Genomic DNA, 17,988 nt, shown 5'->3' on the forward strand with positions numbered 1-17,988 from the left:
ATACACACAGAATATTGTATACATAATAAATAAATAAATATAAAAAAAAGAATTGAGCCTGATTATGTGAATATGGCTCTAACATCTCTAGAACAAATTAATTTCTTGTGTTTCCATATTTGATGTTGAACATTTGAAAGCTTATCTTCACATATTTTTTTGGCCTCTTCACCTTCCTAGTGCCACCTACTTTCCCATGTGATAAGACATCGATGACAGTCTGTGTGTGTAATATTTTCTTTCATCTCTCAGGGTTTTTCTGTACTTTAGAATTCATCAGAATTCTTTGACTTAGATAGGGAGCATCAGTTTAGTGATATTATGAACATAATTTCCTTAACTTGATGGATCTAACAGCTAAGCTTCTTTGTGTTAGCATCTTCATTTTATGATGTTCCCACTAGTTATAATGGTTCCAATGAGCAGTTTCCCCCATAAACTCACATATTTGAACACTTGATCCCCAGTTGGTGACCTCATTTGGGGTAGTTATGGAATCTTATGAGATGGAGCCTTGAGGAGGGAGTGTGTCAGTGGGGTTAGAGTTTGAGGGTTGAAAGGTTGAAAGTCTTGTCGTCTTGTTCTCTCTTTTCTTCCTGCATGCTGATGAACTATGATCAGGCAGATTTTTGATCCCGTAGCCATGCTTGCCTCCTGCCTTGCATTCCCCACGATGATGGATTTCAGCCTCCTGAAAGTATGAACTAAAATAAACCCTTTCTTGCTTATGTTGCTTTTAGTCTTTGTGTTTTATCACAGCAACAGAAAGGTAGCTAATACATTCATCTAGAAGATATTTTTAATCGGTTCTGCATTCTGGACAGCAGAACTTGGTTTAGGGATAGGAAAACAATCATGCACACTGAGAAGTGTATTTGTATTAGGGAATAATGAATAGTAGGATTGGTGTAATAACTTTAACCAAAATGGCATAAAGCTTGAGCGTCAAGATTTGAAGTAAGTTTTATCCTGGAAGAAAGGATAGTTATGTGTATGAGATCAAAGTCCTAGGAAGATTGACTTGTAGATGGAGAAAACAAAATTATATAAAGTAGAAATAAAACACACAAAATTACTTAAATCCTTGTTTGTATCTCATAATATAATTTTAGTTGAGTCATTGCAATTTTAAGTTAAAATTTGATTCAGGATTATTTCTTTTCATTATCTAGTGACACTTATTTTTTATAAGATCATAATTAATTAGCCTCATAATTCAAGTACATATTCATTAGTCTGTCTAAGTAAAGGATGGGGTTGCAAGAAACAACTTCATGGAAACTTAAAACAGAGAAAAACAGAAAACCCATTATGTTAAGAAACACTTTGTTGATGGTTTTACCTGCTATTATGATTTTTGTGTCCAGAAACATAACCCCTAACTTGGTTTGACTTCAGGGAAATTTTACAAGCAAACCAAACATATTATTGAAGGAACAGTGACTGCTTATAATCTTTCCAACCATGAGTCACCGTAGTGACAGGCCCTGTGAATATTTTGCCTAAATTTGAGCTGCTGAGGTGAGGATTTCCCACTAAAGATTACATTTGGGGACTTGTGTACAACTACTCAATCTGTGACTATTATCACTATTAACATATATAAAAAACAAATACCATACCATATGAACTCAGATAAAGAACTTAAGTTGTTTCATTCTCTATCAGAAAAAAATGCAGAGTTCAGTATCTCTTACACTATTAAAACATTATTCATTTTATATAATATTACATATTGATATAAAATAGAAATTTTTTTGATAGAACAATTTAGTGTTTGATGTGTTTGATGTTGAATATGTAGGTTTTATTTAGCCAATTAACAGAATTTTTTGTTTTTGTTTTTGTTTTTTTTTAAGATAGATTATCTCTTTGTATCCCTGACTGTGCTGGAACATACTTTGTAGACCAGGCTGGCCTCAAACTCACAGAGATCTGCCTGCCTCTGCTTCCCGAGTGCTGGGATTAAAGGTATATGCCATCACTGCCTGGCAATTGGCAGGTTTTTAAAATTTCTTTGTCTAAGGAAGATTATAATTTGCCAAATAAAGATGTATAAAAGCTACATGCTTTGTATTATATAAAAGCAACGACCTTTTTTTAATAAACTTTATTTCAATATGTATTAAGCTAATAATATTAATTTAACTGAATATTCCATAAATTACTTATGAGAAGTTTTAATTTTAGAAAGACCTTCTATGAAGTCTCCTCTGACATAGAATGAGGATCCTCTTCTGATAACTTCCTTAATACATCTCTTCACTTATGTTTTGGGAACACCAGTCTAGACAGATAATCTTGTTTATCTTATATTTTGAGAACTCTGGGCTAAATTGAAGAGTAGCATGAAGCTCCATGTCTGTGCTTTGGAATACGCCACCGTGCTCCTGAAACAGTTGGCATGTTCTCAGATGTTAATAGGAGATAACAAGAAAATTAACCATGAGACTAATAGGACAGAAGGTTGACATCTTTTCATTTGTGTTCTTTCAAAGATCCTGAAGAGGACTTTAGGGATATAGTCAGATAACTTTGGACATCCTATAAAGACAGAATATATTTAATTCTTATGGAGCAAAACTGTTTCGGAGGTGTAACTTACCCTTTGTCATACTTTATTGTTCACTCTATCACTTGGAATACTGGAATGCACAAGAAAATTTCATAGATTCATAAATAGAAATGCCCCTGATACTGTGTCAGTGTAGACAGAAGTTCATAGCTGATCTGGGCAAGACATGTAGAGTGCTAAGTGAAGAACTGTTTCTCATTAACATTGCTCAAAACAGTTGTTAAATCATGTCTTTCAAGAATATTAAGTTTATACAATGTGTTGAAACATACACACCTATAAAATTTCTACACAAGAGAAACTCATCTGAGGCTTTCTGAGCATCAACAACAGAAGACCTTTTTCTTATATTATTATTGACAAATTTGGAAACTAAAATCTTCTACATACACACACAAATAGTAATTTTGTTTTTACTAGCACACAGGTCACATTAACTTCCCAGAGCTACCATAGCAGTGTGATAGTTGGTGACTTAAAGTGCTACTCTATATGCTTCTAAGGAACCTCCTAAAACTCTAAAATGAGGGCAGACCATGTCCTCACTTTGTCATTGTACCCTGTGCTATAGGGTGAGAGAACTCTGACCCAGAAGCTCTAGAAGCTTCTACTGTTATAGAGGATTACAACAGTGAGTGCTGACTGGGACAGTAACTAAAGATCATGGGAGACCCTTCACCAGAGGGAGAAACCTGACCAAATGGTCCTAAATTAGAGATTTTCCATGCCCAGGAAGGACCTTCCTCTAGGGAGTGCTAGTTGAGGTCAAAAGTTGTGGGGTTGTTAGCAGGTAAGGAGTGAGAATCTTTAATGAGCCCCTTTCCCATTGATGCTAAGGGTCTGCAAAGACTTTCTCCTGAACGTAATCAGTTTGTAGATGAACCTCTTTGCATTTGGATCAGAATTAATGCCAGCAGGGATAGCGATTACAGACTTCAAAGTGGGGAATTTTCACCATTGGCATTCTAAGTGCTTTGCGGCACTAAAGGAACTAAGGAATTAGAGCAAAAAGTCTACTTTATAGTTCTTAGAATACAGAAAACAAAAACCCAAGTGATTTGAATAATGGTGTATGCCATTTTATTTTCTGAATGGTCTTTGCATTTAGAATATTTGTAGGTAGTAAAAAGGCCCCTGTATAGCTTGCATAATTCTCCCTTTATTGGAACCTTAAATTACTATGGTATGTCTATCACAGTTAACAAGCCAAGACTGAAGCCCATACATTTCCAGATTTCTTTAACTGCTCCTTCTTTCTTTTTTTTAAGTTGTAGGATTTCTTCTGGGATGGTACACTGCACTTATGTGACAGTCTCCTAGGGTCTTAATCTATCAAGACATTGAGATGGAGAACCAAATGTATCTTCCATCTCAGTGACAGCTGGGTTTTACTCTACATTATAAGGGCATTAATTAGATCTAATGTTGGTTCCGGTTATAGGTAAAAGGGTCCTTAGAAAAGACCTCATCTTGGTGATGGTCAAGGTTGTATTTTTCTGGGTAACACTGGTCACAAAATAGTAGGTTTTTTTCCAATGACATCAGTTAACCAGCTTTACTGAGGTTGACTATAGCAGGGAATTTTCATCACCTTTAAAATACATGGCTGAGTAATATAGTAATGCTAACACAATGGTGCTGGATGTGAATGGAGATTTATTTTGAGGCATTGGTTCTTATGACTGTTAATCTGCAATATGTGGGCTTGCAATCCTTTCCAGAAAAAAAAAACATCACTGCTGTTCCACATTCCAGTTTAGAGGGAATGTGTTGATGTGTCTGTATGAATATTGGGTAAATTTGGGCTCGTTCCTCTGAGGGGACTATAGGTAGAGCTATTCTATATCTATAGAAGCATGACTTATCTGTCTTATGAGGATTAGCTGCAGAATATAAGCAGAGATCTAAAGAGCATCTTTGTAAACTTTGCAATCTATAGTCAGTTTCTCGGGAACACTGCCTTAGAGACCTGGGGGACGTCAGAACACAAAATTATGTGTGTATCGCCATTGACTCTTAAATAATACATGCTTTTGCCCAATCTAGAGACATAGTGAGGATTTTGAAATACTCTGTGTGTGTGTGTGTGTGTGTGTGTGTGTATGCATGTGTGTCTGTGTATACATAATGCACATAAGGACACTGGATGACGCCTGATATAAGGACACTTCTGCTTATTATTTGTTTAATGACCATTTGTTAACCGCTTCTTTGTGCTCAGCAACATCCTAATGTATTGTATGGTTAGCCTCATTTTAGATCACCATCAATTACTCCCCAGGAGTGGGGTCACAGTCTGTTCTCTAATTATTTGGATGAATAAAATACCTAAATCAAAAATTCAATCGTAGAAAGCAGTGAAAGCCTAGCAGCGAGACCGACTCTTTTGTAGGCAAACAGGTAGGGAGAGAGGTGGAGAGCATCAATATGGCGGGCTTCTCTTTCATTCTCCTGGCCTGAGACAAAAGTCTGGCAGTTGCAGACAAAGGTTTTGTAGGCTTTTGTCTCCCGCTAGCAGGTCTTCTGCCAATGGACTGATTCAATAAAGCTGGATCAGGACATGATACACAACAGTCCTGGACCAATTAGCCATTCTATCTTTCTTTAAACTGACAACCCCTAAATTAGGGGAGGAAGACCTTCAGAGGTTAAAACAAACAAACAAACAAAGCGCCCCAAGAAGATACTGGATTCTTCAGTTTTCCAAGTGCCCCACCCCTGTCTACTTCATGGAGAGTATTTTTCTCTGTGTGCCTGGTGAATGTGTGTGTGTCCTCACCCCAATAAATGCCTTTTTTCAGCTGCTAATTCTGCCTGCTCCTGCTTGTGGTGTTTACAATTTATCTCCTGTTACCTGTCATGCTTGAGACCTTTTTCTTGCCCTTTAATTCTTTAGCTGGCAGAGAAAACAAACACAATCAAGGTCCCTAGACCACATCAGCAGAGAGAATACTGAAGCCCAAATCCAGTGCATGTACCCTGAGCTTTCAGGCAAATGGTGTGATTGCAAAGCAGGGTGTCTGAGGATGTGGGCCCTCTCAGCTTACACCAGGACTTGGAGAGGATGACCCTGACATAGACAGGTATGGGAGAACCAACTTCCAGGGTCTTATCTGTACCCCACTCCCACCCCGGGCAAGTTTTCCAAACAGAGAATGACTTCAAACATTTATCCCTTGTAAGAATGAGGCCCCCATGTCACTTTCTTTTCCCTCACATAAAATAGAAATGGAAAGAAAAAAGCCACAGGAGATTTGGGTGGTAAGTAAGGTGACCATTTCCTTCCTCAAGCCAGAGAATTGTCTTGTTGACAAACTCAATTCCTGACTGGACAGCTTTAGCTTGGAAAACAAGCATTTTATAATCATTTGGTAAGATTATCTTTTTTTTTTTTTGGAAAATTCTAGAAGCCCTCCTCTTTCTTCTTTTAAAAATCTGATATAGCCGGGCTGTGGTGGCGCACGCCTTTAATCCCAGCACTTGGGAGGCAGAGGCAGGCGGATCTCTGTGAGTTCGAGACCAGCCTGGTCTACAGAGCTAGTTCCAGGACAGGCTCCAAAGCCACAGAGAAACCCTGTCTCGAAAAAACCAAAAAAAAAAAATCTGATATAAAAAATCTTATATAGAATGTATAATTCTTAAAAAAAAGAGAGAGAAAGATTTTCTTTTTCAGAGTTATAAGGCATAACCAAAAAATAAACACAGTGCTTGCTCCCTGTAATCTTAGGATACATGTGGAGTTTTCCTTATGTTCTCGTGGCTATGTGTGCTGCTGACAGCTGGCACTTCCTCAGCAGGAGCTGACCTTCTCTTTAAAGACACAATCAATCAGTGTGCTTCCAGACTTTCACAATGCTGCTTCAATCTGTGTCATTCAAAAACTCTATGCTGGGGAATGATGATTAAAAATTGAAAAGAGAACATAAATAAACACAGGGGCTACTGATTTCCTGACTAAAATAGTTTTTGTCAGTGCTAGAAGCAGAAATTAAATAAATCCACCCCAGAAAAATAAATAAATAAATGCCAAAGTTTCGTAGGCTTTAAAGCATTTCAAATCATTTCAAAACCAAAGCCATTGTGACAGAAAAAAAAAAAATCCTGAGATCATCACAAAAGCCTGGGTATCCATCATACAAAAACTTTCATTTCAGTTTCTTGTTGTAGTGCTTTGAAGAGAGACCTCAGTCCACCGAGAGAAAATATGTTTGCAGCAAGAGACACCGAGCCTCAGATGAATGATGGTGAACCAGATGCTACATGGGATCTACACTTTCTCTGGCCACCACAGGTGAACACAGCTTGATTAGCTTCCAAAATGAGCATTAGAACCACCGTGGATATCTCTGCAAATTAAACCCTTGGTTTCCAAGCAATTAATGCTGATTCCAACCAACGGGACAATGTTGAGGGACCACACCCAGGAGAGCATGCTGTTTCTGCTCTATGCTAGCTTAGCCACAGATTGTGCACTGCAGATGTCCAAGGGAGGGCAAACAGCATGAGAGAGCCACAATCTTGTCTTCCTGTGAATCTAGAGGGTCAGAAGTGACTTAGTCTGGTAATAAACTCCTGCCTCCCAGAAAGCATAGAGTTTTCTCTCCTTAGATTTTTCTTTCTTTAGACATTACACACTTACACATACACCATTATAATTATTGCTTAAATCTATTTTAAAGGAAAATAACAATCCTGTAATGGGGGTAGCCAAACACAGCAGCACCAGATATAATGTAATTAAAATACAAAATCTCTGCAATTTCTTTGTTTGTTTGTTTGTTTTTCGTTGCTCTTTGTCTTTTCTGAGAGGAGGTCAAGGTTGTGCTAGGGATGACCTTGGAGCACAGGGAAGGGAGCATGATTGTGATCAGAATGCATTATGTAAAGTTCTCAAATAATCAATAAAAATATTACGTTAAAAAAGAATGACATTCCAATCATTCGATTCCTGTGTGCACTTTCTTCAGCAACACAGACCCAACCTCAATACCTGAGATGTAACCAAGGGCTACAATGAAAGATGGAAGGAAGAAAAGCATAAATAGGAGTGTGGTGGCACTGGCTCTGGTGATGATGCTTCTGGCTGTACCCCATCTTGGCTGATGTTACCATGGTTCGGAACATATGTGTAAACTCCCATGAGCTGAGTCAGAGAGGCAAACATCAGGCGATAGCCAGTCTTATTCTTCATATGACAACTTGGCCTTCAGATAACTACTCATTTCTCAACAAGCTAATCATACCTGACTAGGTTCTAGCAGCACTACCAAGAGGGCCAACTTTCCAGGCTGTGAAGAAGCACATTTAAATCATTGCATCTGGAAAAATCAAAGAATTATTTTTGGAAGTGGCACATTCAATTTTTGAGAGTTTTGATCAAAATTTCTCTAAGTTCACAATAGATGTGATTATTGATTATTGTTGTGGAGTAATGCTCTTGACACTGTAAAAATTTGTCACTCATATTAGTTTAATAAAATGCTGATTGGTCAGTAGCCAGGTAGAAAGTAAAGGCGAGGTGACTAGAATAAGAGAATTCTGGGAAGAAGAAAGGCAAAGACAGAGTCTCCAGCCAGATGCAGAGGAAGCAAGATGAGAATGCCAAACTGAGAAAAGGTACCAAGCCACATGGCTAAACATAGATAAGAATAATGGGTTAATTTAAATTGTAAGAGCTAGTTAAAAATAAGCCTGAGCTAACAGGCCAAACAATTTATAATTAATGTAAGCTTCTGTGTGTTTCTTTGGGACTGAATAACTACAGGACCAGGCAGGACATAATCTACCATTAACAGGTCTTTCTGTTAATATCACCTTTTTCAATACATTCAGTTGCTGAGGAATGAAGCTGTGAGTGCAATCTTCAGATCAAATAGAAAAGTCTAGTTGAAATTAGAGATTGTGTAGTTAAGTGTAAGCAAGTGCTTGCTATATCACAGGCTCTGGGATGTAGCTAAAGGTAAGAAAGAAACTGACAATATTCAACGTTGTGGGTGATAACATCTTTATATTGCTATTGCTTAGATTTTGCCTGTTAATATCCCTACATGTAATTTACCCATACCATTCTATAGCATTCATTAATGAATGTGAAAAACATTGCCACTGTAGGTGATAAAGATGACCCTCACGGAAAGATAAAAACTGAAATACATGCTGAAGCAATGAAAACATTGTTTCTCTGATAAATTTCCAAGTCAACAACACATTAACAAGAATTACCACCATCTGAAACTATATAGAAAATAGAGTAACTTTTAATTTCATTATATTATGTGTTTTATGAGATTTAAACACATATTCTTATGTTTTGAATTTCCATAACTGCCTGTGGGCTGTCAATTAACTCCTTGATATTGTTTTTTTCAATGTAGCAACATCTTTGATAACTTATTTTGATAATGGTGGCATTTATAATTCTTTTATGAATTAAAAACCAGCACTAAAGTCATTCTATTTGTGCAAAAAAATTGTGATTTTTTAAAAAAAATTCTGGGTATGTAATGTTTGTTGGAAAAAATACAGACATGCAGAAGAACTAATTCTAGTGCCAGTACATACAGATACTCCTTTTCTGTAATGTGTTATGTGCATTCAAAACTTTAATCTTATTTGTATTACTTATCTATCAAAGCAAAAGAGCAGTTTATATACTTAGTGTTAAATGATTTCAAGTGGTCCTCAAATTAGCCAGAGATATAAAGAAATTCCTATGTAAAATTGTTATGACACTCAACACTAAATCCAAGTATTACCAGTTACATTTGCATCATGATTTTTTACATAGGGTGAACATTCACATGCAAGATTCTTTAAGTATCAACAGTGATGCATGGAGGTAACTTTTTGAAAAACTATGAGGAACTGTTACAATGGAGCCTTTGGAAAATGATCAGAAACCAAAAGAAGCTGGTTAACCCAAATTACTGCAAGGTCATACATGCCACTAAACCCAGGAACTTGGCTGTTTGGCTTCTTTCTCTCTATGCAAGACTCTTCTACATCTGTGATAAATAGGAAAGGCCCCTAACATGATGTCTTTGCTATAGCCAAACAATGATGAATACCAGCAAGACCTTAGTAAAATCAAATCTAGCTCAAAGCAGATTAATAACTATTGCAAAATTTAAATAATCTACAGACATGGCTTCTATATGTCTTTAGAGCTGGACAGGAAATCACTACATATAAAAGAGCCAAAGAAACAAACTAATGTAATTTAGCAAAGTTTCTCCTAGTCTTAGTCGGGTTTTGAGACCTTAATTGGTAGATAGGCAATCCTAAATCATAAATATTAGACAGGAGTAATGTTTGCCTGGAGATAAACCTTCACCTATGGACTGGGTATCTTGACTATGAAAGACCAATCCTCAAGTCCAGGATTTAAAAAACAAAAGTCTCCTTTCTATGATGTCCCAGGTCCCAGTCTTAGCCGAGACCCTGGTATGTAGATAGCATTAGTCAGCAGAGTGATTGCCTTGCCATTGGATAGCTGCCTCTACTCTGGGGAGAGTAATTGCCTAGAAAAACTTTTAAGCTAAAGAATCAAATTAATTTTTTTGTGTGTTAAGGAGTTAATGTTAATGAATGTGCATCAGTTCATTAAATATTTTTTAACATTTAGACAATTTACCATGGTAGAATAGTTCAAATTACACTTGTATAGCCAGGTAATCAACTTGGTTGTGTCGAAATTTACTAGCATAATGGCTATTAATATAAGATTCATCATCTTGAGAAAGGACCAGGTTCTGTGATGAGTCTGAGCTTAGTAGTGTGATATGATCAGCAGCCCCTTTGGAGAGATGATTACTAACAATGGGATAAAATGCTTAGACAACTCTTCTCTAGTCGTTAATTAGCTTAAGGACCTCTGACCGCAATTGCTTTGTGAAATGCCTCCAGACTTTTAATCAGGCTTGCAACATTTTCCTAAGAGGAGCTTTTAAAATCCAGTGTAACGTGTTCATCTAAACACTTTTCCCCTGTAGAATGCCTCTAACCGAGGCTAGCTCCATATTGCTTAGAACGCCTATTTCCTTGCAGCTAAACTTTGACTCTCTACTCTGGCAATTCATTGGGAGATGTTGCTCTGCTAATAATCTGTTTAACACATTAGACTGTAAAGTCCCATAGTGTTTGAAAATAGCTTGCAAAATGACACTAATTGATGCTAAATATAACAAGTCAGAGGAAATTGCTTCAAGGGATGTGCTGGGTTGGATTCATAAGAAAGACTGAAAGAGTATAGAGTTACCAAAGGTTGCCTCCAGAACAATTGTCAAAAACCTATTAGTTATCGAGTGAGATTTATACAACAAACTTAAAATTTAAGGATGAATAATTAAATTATTTTAAAATACTTAAATGCTAGAAACCAATTATGAGTGAGTACATCCCATGTTCATCCTTTTGGGTCTGGGTTGCCTCACTCAGGATAGTATTCTCTATCTCCATCCATTTGCATGCAAACTTCAAGAAGTCCTTGTTTTTTACTGCTGAGTAGTACTCTAATGTGTATATATTCCACACTTTCTTCATCCATTCTTCCATTGAAGGACACCTAGGTTGTTTCCAGGTTCTGGCTATTACAAATAATGCTGCTATGAACATAGTTGAACAAATGCCCTTGTCATATGATCGGGCATCTCTTGGGTATATTCCCAAGAGTGGTATTGCTGGGTCCAGGGGTAGGTTGATCCCGAATTTCCTGAGAAACTGAAATACTGCTTTCCAAAGTGGTTGCACAAGTTTGCATTCCCACCAGCAATGGATGAGGGCTGCTGAGAAGCCAAGGACAATGGCACTGGGTTTTGATCCTACTTCTTGTTCTGGCTTTGTGGGGGCCTAGCCAGTTTGGATGTTCACCTTCCTAGACCAGGATGGAGGGGGGAGGACTTTGGACTTTCCACAGGGCAGGGAACCCTGACTGCTCTTCAGACTCAAGAGGGAGGGGGAGAGGTGTGGGGGGAGGATGGGAGGAGTGGGAGGCCGGGAGGAGGTGGAAATTTTTTTTCTCAATAAAAAAAATCTTTAAAAAAATAATAAAATAAAATACTTAAATGCTTTTTTTTTTAGAATGTTGTTTACTCAATAATCTTTTCTGCACACAAAAGCTTCCCATGGAGGTGTTTTAAATTCCCACACTGACACCATCTAAACTTGAATAATTAGATTGGAAACTTGTAACTGAGAAGCTATTGTAATAGTAACTAATAATGATGAGTGACTAGCAGAAGCTTAACTCTTTTGTATTGCAGCCAAGCCTGCTGACATGGCTTTTTACTAGTTTTTTGTCTTGAAAGCTTAGCCATTCTCACAGTTTTCTTCAACTCCTATCCAGTGGAACCAGAGTCATGGATGATTATGAGCCCCATGATGTGGGTGATGAAACCTGAGCTCAGGTCTTCAAGGGCAGTAGACACTCTTAAGTGCTAAGATGCCTTCGTCATTCCCCCTATCGGAAAACCCCGTACATTTGATGATTAAAGTATCAAGAACCAATTACCAGGGAGCCTGCATGGGACTGACCTAGGCACTCTGCATTTATGTTATAGTTGTGTAGCTTGGTTCTCTTGTGGGACTCCTAACATTGGTGTCAGGGGCTATCTCCAACTTTTTTATTGGACTCTTGGGACCCTACTCCTCATACTGGGTTTAGCCTTAATGTGGTGTTTAGTCTTACTGAAACTTGATATGCCATATTTTGTTGATACTCATGAGAGACCTGATCTTTTCTTACTTGAAAGCGAGGAGAAAGAGTGGACTGGGGAGTAGGAACAAAGATGAGGGGCAGGGACTGAAAGGAAGGGAAGGAGTGTAAACTACAGTTGGGATATAAAATTAACTAATAGCCGGGCGGTGGTGGTGCACGCCTTTAATCCCAGCACTTGGGAGGCAGAGGCAGGCGGATCTCTGTGAGTTCGAGACCAGCCTGGTCTACAAGAGCCAGTTCCAGGACAGGCTCCAAAACCACAGAGAAACCCTGTCTTGAAAAACCAAAATAATAATAATAATAATAATAATAATAATAATAATAATAATAATAATAAAATTAACTAATAAAAAATTTCAAGACTCTGATAAGAGAACATTAAGACAAACCTGGACCCCTGTGTAGTTGCAGGTTCACAACCTGTAGGCAATCCTGGTGTTAGAATTTGAGGACAAATAGCAAAACCATGCTAAACAAGCTACATCAGGGAGGCAGAAGGTCACTGAAGAGAAGGTTCTGAGGTTTGTAACATGCAATGCTTTTCATAAAAAACTCTGCCTGTTCTATAGACACCCGCACTGTGGTGTTCAGTAAATGGAGGGGAGGAGACAAAACAAGCCTCTAAAGAAGCCATGAGCACCTCTTTTGTTTTATATCAGTTTATAGAAAAGGTGATGATTGCTTTTCATGTTATTGTTGCATCTGAGAACTGGATTTACAGGAACACAGAGTAGCCTTCAAAACATCTTCAGAGTAGCACAAAGAGATTATCCAAATGCCTGTCTTTGAAATAGATAATTAAACAGAGAGTAGAAGAAGTTTTGAATGTAAAACCTCTAAATTCATCTTTTTATTTTTTTACGAATAAGTCAAATTATCAGGTAATGGTATGCCTGAGTTGATTCATATTTCCTTACCAATTTTGTGATGAAAATAAAAATTGTTGGTCTTTGTCATCTGAAATAATATCTACCTGTCAATAAGTTTAGAGTATAATGTTGGAACTTGCTGTTTAGTAAGAGCCTCGCATGCAATTTTTCAAATGATAAATGCATTCCTGTGCTTTAGAACTGCCTCAAAGAAGGAAAGGCTCTTCTAACTTACATGATAGTGGAAATATTATTTCTATGGATCTTGAAAGGTCTGAGTGTACTAGCAGAGATGCACACCTAGAGACATGGCTGAAAAACAAAACAAAACAAAAAACACCTTAATGGTGCTTGCATGACTGGGCAACAGTGCACCAGTACAGAGGCCATCCATGGTCTACAAAGTGAGACCTTCTCTCAAAGCAAACAAAAGTTAGGCAAAACACTGAGTGTGGAAGTGAAGATTTAGTAGACAAAGTGCTCTGTCTGTCTATAGATACTTAAGGATGCTTTCTTTCAGAATTGTTTGCTGTAATATTGGTTGACCATGTCCTCATATCCTAAGATGAGTTCCCGGTCCATATGTACCTCTCTCTGAGAAGAAATGAATTTACAGTTTCACTAGATATGAATTTCTAAGGTCAAGAAGTGCCCAAGTCTTGAAGGTAACGTCAGGCCTCAGATTTGACTGCAGGGAGGTCTTCCTCCACGTTACATTCTATGTCCTACTTCTGACACATGTCAATGGGACTGCTGACTTTGATGTCAGGTGAAGCTGTGCTCACTTGACAATGAAATGCCATCTATCACTATAAAATACATAATAGAATTGAAGGTATTCGCCCACAATAAAATATTTGGCATGGTAACAAAAATAAAGAGTATCCTGTGCTTCAAAATGTGAACTGTCCTTATAGGCTGAAGTGTTCCCATAGTTGGTGGCTGAGCTGGTGTCAATATTTGGGAAGGTTGTAGATTTAAGTTCTACAGGGGCAGGCTTTGAGGCTTTAATCCAAGCCAGAGTTTCTGTTTACTCTGTTTCCTGGATACAGATCCCAGCTCTCTGCTTCTGCAGCCAGGCATTCTCTGCTTGCTGCCATGTCTTTCCCGATATAATAGACTGTACCACCATGGACACATAAGTCAAGATTAGCCTTTCATTTTCTAATTTTCATTTTTCACAGTATTTTATCACACTCTCGAGGCTGTTAATAAAGCACACTATGTATTAAATAAATTCTACCATATCATATTAAAAAGGAACCCCCATTTTTCTTTAGACAGGCACTTTGTAATAAAAAAATACATATTATAACTTTTAGTTATTCTATCTAATATTGCTCAAGAATAATACAAATGAACTTATATCATGTCTTGATATATACTTTCTTACATTTCAAATTGGCATGCACATTTCATATGTTGAAAGAATAGATCGCTAGCATCAAGATAAATGTTTGGCATGTAGGCAGTATATCCCTAAAAAGGGTTTTATACATTAAAATGAATAATTTACTGCTAATTGTGATTTCTAAGTGCTAGGAAGTAATGAGCCCATTGTGAGCACTTTAGAAGAATAAGTAAAATATCATTTACTGCAGTATGAATTTGAAGTGAGGGACGATCTGTGGGCAGTGGAGCACATCAAAGTGGCTGCTTGAGAGAATTAAGATTTCAAAACAGAAGAATATGTAATGAAGTGGAAGCTGGCAAGCTTTCCCCTGGTGGTAATGGACAGTGTGGGAGCAGGAGCTGAGGTTTAGAATAGCGTAATCCAAAGTAAACACAGGTGTGCAGTTACTTTACCAGGGAAAACTGGGTTTCTACAACAAACACCAGCCTTTGTAATTATGGCATTAAACTCTAGCAGTGAATACAGTGCTTCACTGACATTTTCTGCTCATCAGAGAATTTCCCTTTTCTATGCCAAGAATGGCTACTCTCTCCTCGAGAATAGAAATCAAAGGAAGACCTTGGCAGAGGAATTCCTGACATCTGGAAAGAAAATGTCCATCTTCCCTGGATATAGTAATGATGTCTTCTATTCATTTTAGGATTTATTTTACTTTTAACTTTGTGCCTATGTGTGTCTTCACTACAGGTATGCAGGTATCTGTGGAGACGAGAGGCCTCTGTCCCTTTGGAGCAGGAGTTGTAGACAGCTTTGAGCTATCCAATAAGACTGAACTCCCATCCTTTGTAGGAGTGGTAGGCAATGCTTAGTAGTCTCTCTAACTCGTGATTTATTTTTGATTAAAAATTTGCTCTATCCTAGAATACACACAGTATTCTAATTGCTAAAAAGGCTAGTTAAACCTAATTTAATATTTAAAGGCAAGCTATTTATTACTAGGACTATTTTTTTTAACTTTTTCAGTGTGCCTGCATATCAACAGCATGTTTCAGTATCAGCAATTCTTCTTCACCACAGAAACATTAATTTGTTTCATGAGTCCTGAATGCATTATACATACACATATGCCATTTCCTAATCATTATGTTTATTTATGGTTTTATTCATATTCACACAATTATTTATTGTCTACTTGTAGTTGTTAGAAAGCCTCTAGATACAACAGAAGGGTAGAGTTTTTTGCTTTGAATTTTGGATCCCATCATTTTTCACCACAGTACCTGTTTCTTCCTTTAAGCTTAGCCATAGTGTCCTGAGAGGTTCCAGTTAGAAGCCAATCCCTATTCTCTGTCCCCTCCCTCCCTGCTCCTTCTCTCTCAGTTACACAAAAACATTTACCGAGTGACCTTATAAAATTTGGACGTTTACTTTAAAAAAATCTTAATCATTTAGACCATTGAAATGAAAAAGCTAATCCTTTAGAAAAATTAAATGTCCTGTGTAAAATCAAGGATGTGAATTGAGAATAAAAACCTTTCTTCTACAATTCTATCTACTTATGTTCTGCCTTCTATGAGGACACAGAGCTTCTACCAATTCAGAATATACTTTAAATTCACAAGGAAATGTACAAGTCAATCAACATAAAACTGACACTATCAGAAAATTGAACAAAACACCTGTGTAAATTCTAATGATATGAGAATATCATATGAGATATAGAGGTTTGGCAGAATGAATTCTCTAATTCTGTTTCCAAATTTTTACAAGTCTAATTTGCGACATAGAGTTATCAAACACATGAAAATAAGTCAAAATGTCCTCAAAACTGACACAGTGGAAGTGTATGCATGTGAAAACATCAAGAGAAGATAGTTCTTGGGATGAATTTGCCTGGCCATCTCTCCTCATGAAAGCTTAGTCCAAGTAATTTGCATAATGAACCCTGTACTTTAAACAGGAACGAGAAATTGATAGATGCCTACATTTCTGCTCCAGGGCTCCATTAGAGAACAGAAAGTGTAGTAATCAATGGCGCATAAGAACACTGCTTAACTCTGGTAACCTCTTCAGTTAATTAACTCAGGCTTAAAGAATGTAGGACTGGGCCAGGTCTTTCATCTGTATGGCAGGACAGTTGTCATTGTTCATCTCTCAAGTCAAGAAGACCCACCTTCATTCCTCCCTACTGAGGTACAGTGTAAGCCAATTGCTATACTAGTCAACATGGTTTGTATTTCACCTAATTATCTTGCTGTTTTATATTTTGTTAGTAAATGAATAAAGATAAGTACTTACCTGTACTGGCTAGTTTTATTTTGACCTGACACAAACTAAAGTCACCAGAGAGGAGGGAATCTCAGTTGAAGAAATACCTCTATATGATCAGGCTATAGGTAAGGACATTTTCTTAATTAGTGACTGATGGGGAGGATCCCAGCCCATGGTGGGTGGTGTCATCCCTGGGCTGTTGGTCCTGGGTTCTATAAGTGCAGGGAGCCGGACAGAATCGCCATTACAAGATGGCACTGACATCCTGTCCCGTTGGGAGCTGCATGTACCCTGCTTCCAGCATGCGCGGTGGATAAGGGCCCTTGGACCTATCCTGATGCAGTCTGGTGACAGATGATGGTGGCAACTAATCACAGGGCGACCCGTGTGCTACTCCTTATATAAGCAGCTGCTTTAGTGCTCTTGGCCCCTCTCGCTTCCTGCTCCCCATCAACCAAGAGGCACTCCAATAAAGTGTGATCTGAGAAGAATCCCCGTGTGGTGGTCGTTCTTCCTCGCTGGTCGAGAAGTTCGCCGCATATAAGAAAGCAGACTGAGCAAGCCTTGAGGAGAAAGTCAGTAAGCAGCACCCTTATATGGCTTCTGCATCAGCTCATGCTTCCAAATTTCTGCTCTGTCTGAGTTCCTGTCCCTTACTTCCTGTGATGATAAATTGTGATGTAGAAGCAGAAACTGAATAAACCCCTTCCTTCCCAAGTTGCTTTGATCAGGGGTTTCATCATACAATAGAAACCCTAATGAGGACAATCCCCTACTGGGAGGCAAATAGACAATGGATGATTGTTACAGAAAAGTGGGGCCTCTGATAACTTAGATTTCTATTATACTAAAAGCAATATGTCATTTTTTCCATTAAAAATAAAAATAGAAATTGTCTTCCTTATGATTAAAGTGACTTTATTGTCCTTTAACCTACTAAAGTTATAAACTATAAGAATTACAGAGTATGTTTAAGTTGAATTAGAAATAATTCCCTAATATTCAGGAGGATGCCTATATGGTTTTCTTTGGGTTCTCCTTATTTAGCTTCTCTAGGATCACTGTCCTTAGGCTCAATGTCCTTTGTTTATGGCTAGAAACCAAATATGAGTGAGTACATCCCATGCTCCTCTTTTTGGGTCTGGCTTACCTCACTCAGGATAGTGTTTTCTATTTCCATCCATTTGTATGCAAAATTCAAGAA

This window comes from Microtus ochrogaster, linkage group LG4 (genome assembly GCF_000317375.1).
Source record: "Microtus ochrogaster isolate Prairie Vole_2 linkage group LG4, MicOch1.0, whole genome shotgun sequence".
Taxonomy (NCBI): domain Eukaryota; kingdom Metazoa; phylum Chordata; class Mammalia; order Rodentia; family Cricetidae; genus Microtus; species Microtus ochrogaster.